This window comes from Tursiops truncatus, chromosome 2, assembly GCF_011762595.2.
Source record: "Tursiops truncatus isolate mTurTru1 chromosome 2, mTurTru1.mat.Y, whole genome shotgun sequence".
NCBI lineage: Eukaryota > Metazoa > Chordata > Mammalia > Artiodactyla > Delphinidae > Tursiops > Tursiops truncatus.
Window position 1 is genome coordinate 170,200,641 of NC_047035.1, and position 17,914 is coordinate 170,218,554.

Here is a 17,914-nt window from a genome sequence, read left to right on the forward strand (position 1 = left end):
ACAAAATTAGCATTTCTGTTGACCAGAAACATAATAGAAACATGAATGGGGATTAAAGCTGGAGTTTCCAGGTGTGGGAATAGGATTAGATGAGCAGGAAGTTGACTTCTGAAGGCTGAAGTTGACTGAAGCCAGTACATGAAAACTGGAGTTGAGGGAGGGAACAACGTTGCCCATTAAAGGAAGCTACGACCTCTGACTAAAAGTGTGTCCCTGGTAATAAAGAGGGTAGAGGAGAACAGGCAGATCTGAGGAGAATGGGGAGGAAGTGTGTCAGTTTTCTGTGCAGTCTAACAACCTACCACAAAATTTAGTAGCTTAAACAACACAAATGTATTACCTTAGTTCTGCAGGTCAGAAGTCTGAAATGGGTCTCAGCAGCCTAAAGTCAAAGCATTAGCAGGGTTGTTCTCCTTTCTGTAGGTTTGGGGAAGGGTTCATCTCCTCGCCTCTTCCAGCTTGTAGGGGCTGCCTGCACTCCAAGCCTTGTCACCCCTTCCTCCATCTTGAAAGCTGCCGGAAACCCAGTTGTTGAGTCCTTCTGCTATCCCATCACGTCACTCTGAGCTCCTCCTCTTGTTCGTCTTCCACCTTTAAGGACTCATGATTACATTGAGCCCGTCCAGCTACCCTGGGATAATCTCCTTATTTTAAGGTCAGCTAATCAGCAATCTTAATTTTTATCTGAAGGCTGACTCCCCAATTACATAGGTTATACCCCCAAATTGCAGGGATTAGGACACGAGCATCTTTGGAGGGGTGCACGCCTCTGCCTATCACAGGGCATGGGAGATAATGACTGATCAGTGTCTTGGAAGCAATGAGATGAAGATATTCATTAGGCAATTAAAATCTGGGGTCATTCACCCAATAACTATATATATATATATATATATATATATATATATATAGGATCAAGCAGTTTAAAAAAATGGAAAAATATACTTGCCCTCATTGAATTTACGCTCTAATGCAAATGACATGGAGAAAAACAGATAAATGAAGTATATAGTGTGTTACGTTAAATTCTCTAGGAAAAAACAAAGCAGAGAAAGAAGAATAGAGTGTTGGGTGAGGAGTAGAGGACTGCAATATTAAATAGAGCCCATTCCTGACTCACAATAAAGTGGTGTGTAAGCAGGCGTGTAAGCGTGAGCCAAGATGTGTGAGGAAGGAGTATTTCAGCAAGTGCAAAGAAAAATCGAGAGTTTGCCAGGACAGTTGGCAAAGCTGCAAGGAGAATCCTGACGTTGAGGACAAGTGAGGAACTGACCTTTGTTCTGTGCTGCAAATTTCCTACTGGGGTGCATTGCGGGTCCACCCAGCTTTTTTCTTCCCCACAGATATGTTATCTTGGGAACCACAAGGGCTGTAAGATTATATGGAGGAAGGGGCAGAGTTGCTTTAACTGTAGCCTGACCTTGCAGCAAGGTATCTTCTTGCTCTAGGCTCCACTCAAAACTTCTGTTTCACATGATGAATGAGACCGAAATTATACTCAAGTATGGAATGTATTGCTTCTGAAGCATAAAGCAAGCTACTCAGCATTGTTCTTCCTCAGTGGCAGGAGGTGTAAGGTACAATAACTTGTCCTTTATTTTGGAGGGATGTCTTGAAATGCCCAGACGGTGGAACCCATTAAGATTTCACCGATTTGGTAGGCCCTTGAATCTTTGTAGAGTTTATCTCTTAACCTCTTCAGGCATCCAGAGTACTTGCCACTTCTTAGTTAACAGGTCCAGTTAACAGGATGTCCTGTGCAGTAGCTAGCCTCCAAGGATGTCCCCAGTGGTTCTCTCTTTCCGCTACTCCTGCATGTGTGTATTCCCTCTTCACAATGAATAGAGCTATCATTCCCAAGTCAAGGTCATGAAAGTTTCTTCCTTACTTTCTTAGGGGATGCGAGCTGCTATGTTACAAAGACACTCAAGTAGCCCTTAGGAGAGATCCATGTGATGAGGAACTGAGGTTTTCTGTCTATAGCTAGCACCCACTCACCAGTCATGTGTGTGAGCCTAGGTGAAAGTGGGACCTCTACCACCAGGCAAGGCATCAGATGACTGCCGTCCTGACCAACACCTTGAATGTAAACTCATCAGAGACCCTGAGCCACAACCTCTGAGCTAAGGTGCTCCGAGATTCCTGACCAACAGAAACTACCTGAGATAATAAATATTTATTGTCATTTTAAGTCACTAAGCTTCGGGATCCTTTGTTACGCAGCAACAGATAATGCACCTTCGATATACTATATCCATGTGCTGTTCTGTGCAATTTCTAGATAGTCCCAATCTCTTGGGGTATACAGTAACAGACAGCAGCAAAATAAATACAAATTTGGGGCCAGACAGTGCATATGTACTGTGGTCCGTCCTGTGTGAATGTGAACTCTCTCCGATCCTCCTTCCAGATAGGTAATGACAAGACACATTCATCACGTCAATAGCCATTTTCCATGTACCCAAAGTCGTTTAAATCAACTGTGGTAAAGATACCACAGCCTGTGCAGCAGCTGCAATCAGGGCCACTCTTTAGCTAAGTTTGTAGTAATCTGCTGACATCCACCTTTATCCATCCAGTTTCGGGAGGGGCCAGACTGGTGAATGAAATGGAGAACATGCTGGCCACCATTACCCCAGCATCCTTTAAGTCTTCTAGTGTGGCACTCATCTTTGACATTCCCCTAGGATGCCATATTGTACTTGATGTTCTGTCTCAGCTGGAGAAGTCTCAGGGGCTTCCACTTGACCTTTCCTACTCTTATTCTGTGAATAGAAACCCAAATATAAAAAGTCTAATGAATGTCAAGTATGTCTGGGGCGGCCAGCCTCCAAGAGGGCTCCCAGTGACCCTTACCTCTTGCTGTTCATGTCCTACATAGTCCCTTCCAAGAACTGACCAATAAGATATTGCACAAGTGACACTGTGCGATTTCTGCAGCTAAGTCATAAAGGGGACTGCAGTTTCCGCGTTTGTTCTTTAGGTTCCCCCCACCTCAGGGAGAAGCCAGCTACTGTGTCATGAGCATGAGGATAGTCCAGTGGAAAGGCTCACATAGAGAAGAACTAAAACGTTCCCCCAGCAGCCAAACACCTCGGCAGCCGTGTGAGTGAGTCACCTTGACGTGGATGTCCCAGTCCCACTCCTGTCCTGAGATCACTGCAGCCTCAGCTGACATCTGACTGAACCTCATGAGAACCGCTCAGCTAGAATTGCCCAGGCAAGCTGCACCCAAATTCCTGCCTAAAGAAGCTAGGACGTGATATGTGTTTATTTTTATTCTAAATCATGAAATCTGAAGGTAATTGGTTATGTGGCAATAGATAATTAGTACAGGTTTTGATACTGGGAGTATGGTGCTACTCTAAAATTCTAAAAAATATAGGAATTGCTTTGAGTCTAGGCAGTGGGGAAAAGCAGAAGGCCTTTTTTTTTTTTTTTTTTTTTTTGCGGTACGCGGGCCTCTCGCTGTTGTGGCCTCTCCCGTTGCGGAGCACAGGCTCCAGATGCCCAGGCTCAGCAGCCATGGTTCACGGGCCTAGCCGCTCCGCGGCATGTGGGATCTTCCTGGACCGGGACACGAACCCGTGTCCCCTGCATCAGCAGGCGGACTCAACCACTGAGCCACCAGGGAAGCCCCAGAAGGCCTTTTTAATTTTTTTTTTCACATCTTTATTGGAGTATAAATGCTTTGCAACGTCGTGTTAGTTTCTGCTGTACAACAGTGTGTATCAGCTCTATGTATACATATACATATCCCCATATAACCACATATCTCTTCCCGCTTGCGTCTCCCTCCCACCCTCCCTATCCCACCCCACAAAGCACCGAGCTGATCTCCCTGTGCTATGCTGCTGCTTCCCGCTAGCCATCCATTTTACATTTGGTAGTGTGTATACGTCAATGCTACTCTCACTTCATCCCAGCTTCCCCCCGTGCCCTCAATGCCGTTCTCTATGTCTGCGTCTTATTTCCTGCCTTGCCACTAGGTTCATCAGTACCGCTTTTAAAAATTCCATATATATGCATTAGCATACAGTATTTGTTTTTCTCTTTCTGACTTACTTCACTCCGTATGACAGATTCTAGGTCCATCCATCTCACTACAAATAACTCAACTTCATTTCTTTTTATGGCTGAGTAATATTCCATTGTATATATGTGCCACATAGAAGGCCTTTAAAAGGAATGTTAGTGAAAGCCTAAATGGTAGCAAAGAGACTGTTAGTGGAAGCCTGGTGGTTCCAAGGAGACCAACAGGGAGGAAAGTGAGAAAAATATTGGAAACTACAGAGAAAGGGATCCCTGTGTAACATGCTATCTCCTGCAGTAATGCGGAAAGTAGAAAATTTCCTTAGTGAACCAGGTGATCTAGCTTAGAAGATTTCCAGGCACCGTGTTGAATGTGCCAGTTGGCTTCTTCTCGTCACCTGTAGTAAAATGCAAGAGGAGAGCAATACGGTCCGGAAATAACGGTTAAGCATAAAAGAGCTAGGCCTTGCTGATTTGGAGAATCCCTAGACTTTCCATATGACAAATGATGTAAAAGTTAAGAAACGGCTTCCAGGTGAAGATTAAATACAGGGAAATGTAAAAACACATGATCTAAAGACGAAAAGAAGAATGTGACTGTAAAAACCTTAGAAAAATCAAGCAAGCAAAAGACCCTCTGAAGATTTTAAGGGTGTGTGTCTCATGGATCTTCTACTTTAAACAGAAGGGCTTCTAAGAGTCTTAAGTATGTTATGCTTCAGCTGCCTCACTGGGAATCCAATTAGAAAAAGGCTTATCTCCAAGAGAGCCATAGTCTGGCTAGGCTGACTATTTTCCAATAGATTAAACTCTGATAAGATTCACAGGAGACCCACAAAGTTTAAAAGATAATCATACTTATAGAAACAGCACCAGTTTAGACAGGAAGGAATAGAGACAATAAAAATAAAAGTTGGACTTTGAACCCTTAAATTTATATAGGAAGAAGGCTGAGAAAACTACCTAGCTGTAAACATGAGATACCTTTCATGCTAAAAGAAAGGGTGACAAAAAAAACCAAGAGCTCAGAGAGCAGACCCAAAACTACAGCGAACCATCCCCAGGACTTAAGTCCTAAATCAAGGAACTATCAACAGATGTCCCATTGTGTCCTTCTATATTTCAGAAATGTTAGGGACCCATAACTCCTGAATACCTCCTTTTTTACCAGTTTTGGATGGAAGAGATTATTGTGATTATCCTATCCTGCCCCACCATTGTGACGGGTGTATGGACCAGGCAACTTGTCTCAGCTCCCAAGTCTTCAGAAACTACAGGCGAGGAAGCTCATACCCACCTAATTTAGATAAGGTTCATGGAGTTCAAGCTGATGCTATAATGGTATGAGACTCTTAGGGCCTTTAGGCAGGGAATAAATAGATGTTACATGTAGGAGAGACTTATTATTAGAGGACAAAGGGTGGTCTGTGGGACCTCCAAGATGGCAACCAGTGATCCCTGCCCCTGAGTAGTCCCATCCTACACTGAATGGGGCTGAACTGTGTGACCCACGCCGTATTGTGGAAGTAATGATACGTGATTTCTAAAACTCAGTCATGAAAGGTACTGCAGTTCTGCCTGATCTCTTAGACAGTCCACTTTGTGGGAAGCCAACTGCCATGATGTGAGGATACTCAAGCTGTCTGTGAACAGGCACACATATTGAGGAACTGAGGCTAGATACGTCCTTCCCAAATCTCTGAATCCCACTTTTTTATGATCAGGGCCCTGACTTGGGCAAGGAGAATTTGGCCTTCTCTGAAGTTCAGCTACTCTCACAAATAAATTGTATATCTGGCCTTCAGGTTTGTTTGTTCCCTCATTGCAGAAAATGAGTTTTTGGGTTTTTTTTTTTAAATGCTGCCTAGGAGAATTTTTGAGTCGCATACTTTGTCTTAGATTGCTGATTAATGGACATGAGCCTACATGTTCTTCAGTGTCTCATTGGTATTTACAAAGTGTTCAGTCTTTGCAATCCCGTGTGTGTCAGTCATTCGACACTGGTTGCCCCAGGGGTTCCAGTTGGGTCAAGGGTAATTCTTTGTAGAAAGGGGCAACTGTCAACTTTAACTGACAATAATTTCCAGTAGCTGGGGAATGACTACACTGACCGGTTCAATGAAAGGAACCTAGGTAGGGTCTAATAGCATCCGTTACAGGTACCAAAAACAAAAAGCCTTTGGCAACATCATACTTAGTGGAGGAACTAGAACATTTCCCCTTTCAGACTGGCAACAAATTACAGATGCCTACTATCATCACTTTCGTTCAACGCAAAAAGGAGGTCCTAGTCAGCAAGGCAAGAAAAAGAAATGAAAGGATTGATAAAGTGGAAACAAAACTATCGTTATTCATAGCCTGCCTCATGTTTTATTCTACAGATAGCGCTTTTTTCTGGAGTTCTATAGCACAGTTTGCCTTTAATGCTCAAGACCTTTCTTTCTTGCTGTTACTAGTAATTTCTTCTAGGGCTTGTCTGAGTTCCTCACAGCATTTACTGAATCCCCTTTGGGCAGGTTGAGACTGTAATAAATGAATATGGAATTGAGCTGCTTAATTCTTGCCAGTCTAATATCTAATTCTTCATCTATATTCTGGAAGAAGAATGGTAATTTCTGTTGGGTAAAGCTCAGAAACTGGATGGAACGGGACAGCCAGAAAAGAACATGCTACTGGTTTTAAATGAAGTCAGCAGTGGTAAAACTGGATAGGAAGATTGGTTCCCTAAGTTGAAGCTGCTTTTAATTTTATCCTGGACTGTCTCTGCAGTTTTTCTGGATATCTTCAGTGGGAGCTGACCAAGTCTGCTTGACTCAGAGTTGACATTGGAATGCTGTGTACAAAACCAGAGGAGGAAAAGGTGTATGATCATCAACTCTCTGGTTCATTTAGTGTCAGGATGACGAGCAGGGCTTCTGCTCAGGCAGAATGCCACACTCGCTGAAGGATGAACGACGTCTTCTCCTGAATCTTTTGGTGCTACACGTTCTGCAACATTGGGAGGCAGCCATAGGTGAGACTGGAGTCTAGACAGACAGAGGTCTGGTTCACATTAACCCCTTCTAAAGCGAACAACAGTGGAGCCCCAAGGCTGCTTCTATTTCCTTTGGTTTTCACTTGTGAAACTTGTTACTATAAAAAAAATTTTAAACATACAAAAAAAAAAAAAGAAGAGGATTATAAATATCTCTCTCCTAGATTTAACAATGAAGTCATTTGTTTCATCTATTTTTGGTAAATTTTTGAATATAAATTACAGACATCGTAACAAGATACCTGTAATTATTTCAGTATGCATCTCTAAATTTAAGATACTTTTCTACATAATCATAACAGCATCATCACTCCTAACAAAATTAATAATAGTTCCCTAAAATAATATTATTTCACATTACTCACATGTCTCCATTAGTTCATACAATGCTCTTTAAAGCTAGTTGCTTCGGACCATGGTTCAATCAATGACAATATATGGCATTTCTCTAAAGAATATGTTAATATAGAATATTCCTCTTCTCTCTCCTTTTTCCATTACATTAATGTTTTGAAGAGACTGGATCAATTTTACTTTAGAATATCTGATTTTTTTAAAATGTGTATGATTGTTTCCTTGTGGGGATTATTTGACTTGTACCTTACTATACATTTTGATACTGCCTGTAAATTGAAAGTTTAGGGGTAAAAATTTTAGTTGATTAATTTGAATAAATTAATTCGATGGCAAAACACTTCTTTGTAAGAATACTTTAAGAATAAAGCTATGTATTTCTCATTGTATCACATCAAAGGAATGGGTGTCTAATTATTGTTGTTAAAATTGATCACTTGAGTAAGGTGTCACCAGTGGGTAATCTGTAGGCTTTACTTTAGCTCTGTGTCCATTCAATTTTCTGTCAACCTTTTATCTAATGGTTAAGCATCCACTGAAATCCTTGCGTGAGTCAATTAATTCATTAGGAGTTGCAAAATGATCATGTTCTGGTTTTTTGTTGTTCTTTTTCCTAACTTCTTGAGATGAATGGTTAGTTCATTATTTTTCAATCTTTTTAATGTAGCATTTAGTGCTACAAAATTACTATCTAAGAATTATACAGGTTTTGATATATAGCATGTTCATAATTATCATTCAGTTCAAATATTTAATGATTCCCATGATTTTTCTTTCTTAACTCGTTATTTCCAAGTAAATTTTAAATCTTCAAATATTTCTTAGAGGAATCTATTTATTATTAATTTCTAGTTTAATTATATTCTGTTCAGCAGACACACATTTCTGTGATCCTGATACTCTGGTATTTGGTGAGACTTGCTTTCAGGCTTAGTTCATGGTGAATTTTTATAAAAGTTTTGTGCATGATTGAGAAGAATATCTGCTCTCTGATTTTTTGGTACAAGCTTCTGTGTATTACTAGTAAATTAAAATGTCAGTTCATTGTTTTATACATCCACAGCCTTAAAACTTAAAAAAAATCTAGTTCATTAGTCATCTGGGGAGGAGAATGTTAGCTCTCCCATGGTTAATATAGATTTGTCAGTATTTTTGCTTATACCAAGCATTGCTTTATATATATTCCTATATTATATATTAGGTGTTTACACATCTGGAATTGTTATGTCTATCTGGAAAATTATCCTTTTATCTGTAAGTAATGAACTGAATAAGTAGTGGTGGTGTCCAATACTTAGTTTTCCCTTGTTTAAGTCATCTATAAATTATGTTTCTCTTTTTTATACTTAAGGTTTATTTTTGTTTACCATCCCTTCCTTTAGGATTTAACTTCTTACTTCCTAAAGCATATATTTTCTGAATTCTTTTAATGAGAAGCTTTTTGTGGTCACTATATATTTGTTTGTAAAAATGTCTTCTTTTTCAGTGATAATTTCATTAGGTACAAAATACAAGTTCAGGTTCTTCCTTGCTATATGACTTTGAGAATACTACTTTACTTCGATGTTCCTCAATTTTCTTATCAGTGAAATGACAGTTTAAAATTGTACCTACATTATGGGCTTATGAGGCTTAAATTATGTCCGTTAAATGGGTTAACATTTGTAAGGTCCTAAAGAGTGAATAAGGTGGGAGTTGTTTTCTCTTACTCCTTAAAGATAACAGTTGTCTGTAGTTTATTGTTACTTTTGAGAAGTCTTTAGTTTATCTAATGGTCATTTATTTTTAGGAAATCTGTCTTGTCTCTCTGTTTGCATTTGAGAACATGTCTTTATCTTTGGTTTTCTATTGTGTTATCTCAGCATGGTTCACTTCTATTTATCCTGCTTGGTGTTGTACATTTTCAAATGGGAAATTCAGGTCTTTCATCAATTTGGGAAAGGTTCCAGCCATTTAATTTTTAATATTTTCTCTCAGTCATTATTTATTTATTTATTTTAAAAATTTATTTATTTTTGGCTGTGTTGGGTCTTTGTTGCTGCGCACGGGCTTTCTCTAGTAGTGGCGAGCGGGGACTACTCTTCGTTGCGGCGGCTTGTTGCAGAGCAAGGGCTGTAGGCATGTGAGCTTCAGTAGTTGGGGCACGTGGGCTCAGTAGTTGTGGCGCATAGGCTTAGTTGCTCCGCGGCATGTGGGATCTTCCCGGACCGGGGATCGAACCCGTGTCCCCTGCATTGGCAGGTGGATTCTTAACCACTGCGCCACCAGGCAAGTCCCTCTCTCAGTCATTATTGTCCCTCTCTGGAAATCTGAAGAGACATACGTTGCGTTTAGTCATTCCATCTTCTATGTCTCAACTTGTCTTCTGTATTTACTGTTTATTTTTCTCACAAAATTATATATAATTTTGTGAAATAAAGTCTTCTATTTATTAATCTCTGCTTACCTCTGTCTTTCCTGCTTTTAGCCAGCTTAATTGAATTTTAAATCAATTATTTTATTTTTATTTATACAAATCAAAACCTTTGATTGTTTTCCAGATTTTCCAGAACTTTTATAATAGTATTTTCTGATTCACTTATGAGGAAATGTTTTCTTGTTAGTTTTATGATTTGGATTATGAGGACTTTTTCTTTTGACCACGCTGTGTGGCTTATGGTATCTCAGGTCCTTGACCAGGTATTGACCCCAGGCCACAGCAGTGAAAGCCCAGAATCCTAACCACTAGGCCACCAGGGAACTCCCAAGCTTATTTTCAATTAAGTTTTATTTGTGGGAACCTTGTATGGCTGTATTATCTAGATCGAGTATTTGTCCCCCAAAGAGATTTTGAATTTGGAGTATTGTGCAGCCATAGACCAATTTTAAGTTACTTTCTGAGCTGAAATATTCCTGGACAACATAGATAGTGGAAATAAGAACTTCATCCTATGTGAGGAAAACCTCTTATCACAAATTCTCAAATCTGACTTTTTATTGATCCATCTAGATTCTGTGTCAAGACAGACAAGCTTACTTATTTGTTTTTCGAGCGCTGGGCATATTTTCTTTTTATTCTATGCTTTCACTAAAGGTACAGCCATTTGAAAGTCTCAGTTTCAATTAGTGACATCACACAAGTCCAAGTTATCACCTTTTGATTTGATGCCTTAAAAACCCAAGAATTTTGTTTTTATATCTTTATTGGAGTATAATTACTTTACAATGCTGTGTTAGTTTCTGCTGTACAACAAAGCAAATCAGCTATATGTATACTGTATCCCCTGTATCCCCTCGCTCTTGAGCCTCCCTCCCACCCTCCCTATCCCACCCCGCAAGGTCGTGACAGCATCGAACTGATTTCCCTGTGCTATGCAGCAGCTTCCCACTAGCCATCCATTTTACATTTGGTAGTGTATATATGTCCATGCTACTCTTTCACTTCGTCCCTGCTTCCCCTTCCCACCGTGTTTTCAAGTCCGTTCTCTATGTCTGTGTCTTTATTCCTGCCCTGCCACCAGGTTCATCAGTACCGTTTTTTAAGATTCCATATATGTGTGTTAGCATACTGTATTTGTTTTTCTCTTTCTGACTTACTTCACTCTGTATGACAGACTCTAGGTCCATCCACCTCATTACAAATAATTCAGTTTTGTTCCTTTTATGGCCGAGTAATATTCCATTGTATATATGTGCCACATCTGTCGATGGACACTTAGGTTGCTTCCATGACCTGGCTATTGTAAATAGTGCAGCAATGAACACTGTGGTACATGACTCTTTCTGAATTATGAAAACCCAAGAATTTTGAAAGCAAACCCCAACCCCTAACACACACATGTCTTCTTCCAGGACAGCTGGGGAATATCCAACTCATTGGATTATTGGTCTTTTTTCGGAGCTCTTCTTTAGGTTTGGTCCATGGGGTTATCTCTTATTTTCTTGCAAGTACTAGTGTGCTGCTGAGAGTATGTTTTATAAAGTTATTTTTAAACATTCTGCAGATTCCGAATGTTCAATCCAATGTCACTATGTGTTATATAAAAAAATCAACCTTACAGTATTTTTCTTCTAAAATTTGCTTTAAAATTTATGTAAGGAAACTAATCTTGAGTTATTTGTAGTGACATTGATGCACCTAGACTCTGTCATACAGAGTGAAGTCAGAAAGAAAAAAACAAATACCATATGCTAACACATATATATGGAATCTAAAAAAAAAAAAAAAATGGTACTGATGAACCTACTGGCAGGGCAGGAATAAAGACGTAGACATAGAGAATGGATTGAGGACGTGGGGTGGGGGAGGTGGAAGCTGGGGCGAAGTGAGAGTAGAAGCGACAAATAGACACTACCAAATGTAAAACAGTTAGCTAGTGTGAAGCAGCAGCATAGCACAGGGAAATCAATTCGATGTTTTGTGACAACCTAGAGGGGTGGGGTAGGGAGGGTGGGAGGGAGATGCAAGAGGGAGGGGATATGGGAATAGATGTATGTATATGGCTGATTTACTTTGTTGTACAACAGAAACTAACACAGTATTGTGAAGCAATTATACTCCAATAAAGATCTATAAAAAAGAATAGAAAACTAATCTTACATCACAACAAAGTAGGATTTATCCTAGGTTCACAAGGTTGCTTCAACATATGCACATGAATCAATGTGATGCACCACATAAACAAAAGAAAAGATAAAAACCACATGATCATTTCAATAAATGCAGAAAAAGCATCTGACAAAATTGAACACCAATTCATGATTAAAAATTCTTACCAAAGTGGGTGTAGAAGGAACATATCTCAATATAATAAAAGCTATTTATGACAAACCCACATCAAATATAATACTCAGTGGTGAAAAGCTGAAGGCCTTCCCACTAAAATCTGCAACAAGATAAGGATGCCCACTCTCACCTCTTCTATTCAACATAGTATTGGAAGTCCTAGCCACAGCAATCAGACAAGAAAAAGAAATAAATGGTATCCAAATTGGAAAGGAAGAAGTAAAATTTTCATTATATGCAAATGATATGATACTATATATAGAAAGCCCTAAAGACTCCACACAAAAACTACTAGAACTGATAAATGATTTCAGCAAGTTAGCAGGATACAAGATTAGCATACAGAAATTGGTTGCATTTTTTTACACCAAAAATGAAATATCAGAAATGGAATGTAAAAAAACAATACCTTTTAAAATTGCACCCCCAAAAATAAAATACTTAGGAATAAACCTGACCAAGGAGGTGAAAAACTTATACACTGACAATTATAAAACATTAATAAAGGAATTGGAAGATGATTCAAAGAAATGGAAAGATATTCCATGCTCTTGCATTGTAAGAATTAATACTGTTAAAATGGCCATACTACCCAAAGTCATCTACAGATTTAACGCAATCCTTATCAAATTACCTAAGACATTTTTCACAGAACTAGAACAAATAATCCTAAAATCCATGTGGAACCATAAAAGACTGAGAATTGCCAAAGTAATCCTGAAGAAAAAGAACAAGTCAGGAGGCATAACTCTACCAGACTTCAGACAATACTGCAAAGCTACAGTAATCAAAACAGCATGGTGCTGGCACAAAAACAGACATACAAATCAATGGAACAGAATGAGAGTCCATAAATATACACACACACACCTATGGCCAATTAATCTTCAACACAGGAGGCAAGAGAATATACCATGGGAAATAGGCAGTCCCTTCAGCAAGTGGTGTTGGGAAAGTTGGACAGCTGTATGTAAATCAATGAAGTTAGAACACACCCTCTCACCATACTCAAAAATAAACTCAATATGGCTTAAAGACCTAAACATAAGACATGAAACCATAAAACTCCTAGAAGAGATCGTAGGCAAAACATTCTCTGACATAAATCGTACCAATGTTTTCTTAGGTCAGTTTCCCAAGGCAATACAAATAAAAACAAAAATAAACAAATGAGACCCAATCAAACTTATAAGCTTTTGCACAGCAAAGGAAACCATAAACAAAACAAAAAGCCAACCTACAGAATGGGAAAAAATATTTGCAAATGATGCAACTGACAAGGGCTTAATTTCCAAAATAGATGAACAGCTCATACAACTCAACAACAAAAAAATAAACAACCTAATCAAAAACTGGGCAGAAGACCTAAATAGACATTTCTCCAAGGAAGAAATACACATGGCCAACAGACACATGAAACGATGCTCAACATCGCTAATTATAAGAGAAATGCAAATTAAAGTTACAGCATGGTACCACCTCATACCAGTCAGAAGGGCTATCATTAAAAAGTCTACAAATAACAAACTCTGGAGAGGGTGTGGCAAAAAGGGAACCCTCCTACACTGTTGGTGGGAATGTAAGTTGGTGTAACAACTTACATTCTGAGAAACAGTATGGAGGTTCCTCTGAAAACTAAACTAGAATTACCATATGATCCAGCAACCCTACTCCTGGACATATATCCAGACAAAACTATGACTCAAAAAGATACATGCACCCCTATGTTCATAGCAGCACTACTCACAATAGCCAAGACATGGAAACAACCTAAATGTCCATCAACAGATGAATGGATAAAGAAGATGTGGTACATATATACAATGGAATACTACTCAGCCATAAAATATGAAATACAGCCATTTGCAGCAACATGGATGCAACTAGAGATTATCATACTAAGTGAAGTAAGTCAGAATGAGAAAGACAAATATCATATGATATCACTTAGATATGACACAATGAACCTACCTATGAAACAAAAACATAATAACAGACTGGTGGTTGCCAAGGGGGAGGGGGTTGGGGGAAGGATGGAGTGGGAGGTTGGGGTGAGCAGATGTAAACTTGTATATATAGGATGGATAAACAACAAGGTCCTACTGTATGGCATAGAGAACTATATTCAATATCCCATGATAAACCATAATGCAAAATAATATATTAAAAAGAATATATACATGTGTATGTATAACTGAATTACTTTGCTATAAAACAGAACTTAATACAACATTGTGAATCAACTATACTTCAGTTTAAAAATATTGAAAACTGATTTTAATTATATATTTTCTTTTTTAAATTAAATTAATTTATTTTTAACATCTTTATTGGAGTATAATTGTTTTACAATGGTGTGTTAGTTTCTGCTTTATAACAAAGTGAATCAGTTATACATATACATACATTCCCCATATCTCCTCCCTCTTGAGCCTCCCTCCCACCCTCCCTGTCCCATCCCTCTAGGTGGTCACAAAGCACCGAGCTGATCTCCCTGTGCTATGCGGCTGCTTCCCACTCGCTATCTATTTTACATTTGGTAGTTATATATTGTCTTATGATCAATAAATGATCAGCTCTTGAAGAAATGCTGTGCCATATCACAGAATGCCAGAAAGTCAAAGAACAATTGATGTAAGCAAATCAGTTGCCACCTAACCCTCTCACTGATAGATGTCATCTAATCACTGATCAGTGATGTACGTTCTATAACTTGATTTTTATGTCCAATAAATAGTTGATATTGCGTTGTTTGTAATTTTAGGATTTCAATTCTGCCATTCCACCAACAGGTGGTGCCACTGTACTATAGTTTGAATTTTGTGGGGGGGGGCGGGGGAAACCCTTTTGGATTAGTTGCACCTATGAGTATCTCCCCTTTTCTAGAGGCTTCTGTCATTGCTTTTGTACCTTAAGAACTTTGATTTTATGGTTTCTTTAAAAAAAATTTATATTGTTAAAATTATCTTGTGGAATAATCTTGGCTGGATTCTTCTAATATATATTATACTTCTAGAAATTACAGGACGTATGTGTGTTATTTTGTTTACAAAGCAATTAATAACCAAAAATAATAGCTATGCATTCTGATATCTACAGGACCAATGAATGCTTTCTAATTTTAGATTATCACAAGTTCTCATTTTATAAAGAAAACTACAGGCCAATATCCCTGATGAATATAGATGTAAAAACACTCAATAAAATACTAGCCAACAGAATTCAGAAGCACATTAAAAGAATCATTCACCGTGAGCAAGTGAGATTTATCCCTGGGATGCAAGGATGGTTCAACATACACAAATCAATCAATGTGATCCATCACATTAATAGAATAAAAAAAAAGAATCATATGATCATCTCAATAGGCACAGAAAAAGCATGTGACAAAATTCAACATCGATTCATGATAAAAACTCTTAAATTAGGCATAGAAGGAACATATTTCAACATAAAAGGCCATATATGACAAAGTCACAGATAATTTTATAATATTTAAAATACTCCTTTGTATTTGTAACAAAAAACTCTTCATTTTTTTTATACTGAGAAAAGCAAGTCAATACCCAATGCCTATTTGTGTGTGTATGTTTTTTTAATGATGCTTTCAAATATTACATTGGTCACAGCTCTGTCAAAAGATCTGTTTCTAGTTAAGTGTTCCCAGAAATAACACCACTGGGAAGATTCCTTCATGTTGCAGCAAGTCATGCAGGGTCAGCTTGGAATGGAATGGTCAACCCCATATGCACTGGCATAAAGAGAATGAAAGGCTTTATCCCTTTCCGTGTTCTGCCTTTGGTTCACTATGTAAACTGGCAAAGTTATTTCCTCAAGGGTGCTTGTCAAAGTCACAGCATGATCACAGAAGGTGGTAATAAGGCGTTGGGACTCACTGACAGAGAGATTACTTTGAGGTTCCTTGTGATTCTCTTCAGTGATTTCAGGAACAGCTAGCTCTTCTTTTTTTTTTAATAAATTTATTTATTTATTTATTTTTGGCTATGTTGGGTCTTTGTTGCTGCGTGTGGGCTTTCTCTCGTTGCGATGAGCGGGCGCTACTCTTTGTTGCGGTGCGCGGGCTTCTCATTGCGGTGGCATCTCTTGTTGCAGAGCACGGGCTCTAGGCGCACAGGCTTCAGTAGTTGTGGCATGTGGGTTCAGTAGTTGTGGCTCGAGGGCTCTAGAGCGCAGGCTCAGTAGTTGTGGCGCACGGGCTTATTTACTCCACGGCATGTGGGATCTTCAGGGCTCAAACCTGTGTCTCCTGCATTGGCAGGTGGATTCTTAACCACTGCACCACCAGGGAAGTCCCAGGAACAGCTACCTCCTAAGAGGCCCCATCTCCAAATAGGCCTGGATCTTTCTAGTAGATTCAAGCTGTATCTTGCAGCTCATTCAAAGCACAGTCCTTTTCTTCCTTTATCAGACCCAGCACGTTCCTGACTGTGTTATATTGTGACTTATCCTTGTTATAGGCCTGGACACCTGAGAGGAGGTGGGACAGATCTTGGGAAGGCACTAAAAAACTTAGTAACTAAGGAAGGAATAAAATGACCCTCATGTGAACAAATACTCTACTGCTCTAGAGATCAAAGGACTACACCATAAAATAAGATACTGTCTTCCTTCCTACTGGCAATAATTTTAAATCTTTATAGCTATTTTGATGAATTGTTACACATTTCTTTGGACAATTTGTCAACATGCCTCAAAAGTCTTACAAGAAGTACCTACGTTTTGATCCAGCATGTGTGCTACTATAAATTATCCTAAGGAAATTATAAAATAATTGATAATTATCTAGTGTGCAAAAATATATATGTGAGGATTTTTTGAGGGCAAAAACTGTACAAAAATAGGAATTGGTTGAATAAATTATGGAGCATTTATTAACACAAAACTATACAGTAACTAATGTAGATGAAGTAAAAGTATATTTATTAATATAAAGATATTCTTGGTATTACTGAAAGATAAAGGGTAGGTTATTAAATGTGTGTGTGCATATGTATGTGTACATATATCTGCATAGGGAAGAAACCAAGTTGAGCTAGCTAAAGCAAAAGAAAGGGAATTTATCATAAATAAAGAGATGTCTCCAAGATAACAAAGCTAATTTTTAGGAGAAACTTCTTAGGAAAAGGCTAAACCACATATTAAAAACTTATAAACATTCTTCATCTCTCATCTCTGTTTCTCTATACCTATGTGCTTACTCCATGATCCATGTGATGAATTTGTTTATCCTAGAACTCCCTATTTTATATATTAATGTCCAGCTATACCTAGAAACTGCCTGGTGTTCTGTAAATTCCAGCTCCAAATTCCTAGAGAGATTTTGGTCTAAGAATACATGAATATATGATGGCATTCCTTAGTGTATTAAGTATGGCCAGAGGAATAAAATTGTGTCAGACAAATGTGGCTGCCAGGAGCCCACTAGGTTTAGAAAGTTGATGTCATCACTTGAAAAAGGGGAATGATTATGGGTGGGCAGAAAACCCACGGGAGGTATCATAAAATATGTAGATGTATTATTAATAAAAAGCTGAATCACCTATTGGTCTTCATTCAAATAAATGGCAGTATAAAATTCTCCAACAATTTGAAAATACATTTTAAAGTTTATAGTGACATACTCAGCACACGTTTCTTAAAGTTACCCCCACCATACATACACCCCACACCTGATACTAAAAACTTTATCCTTCCTCTTTCCAGACCAT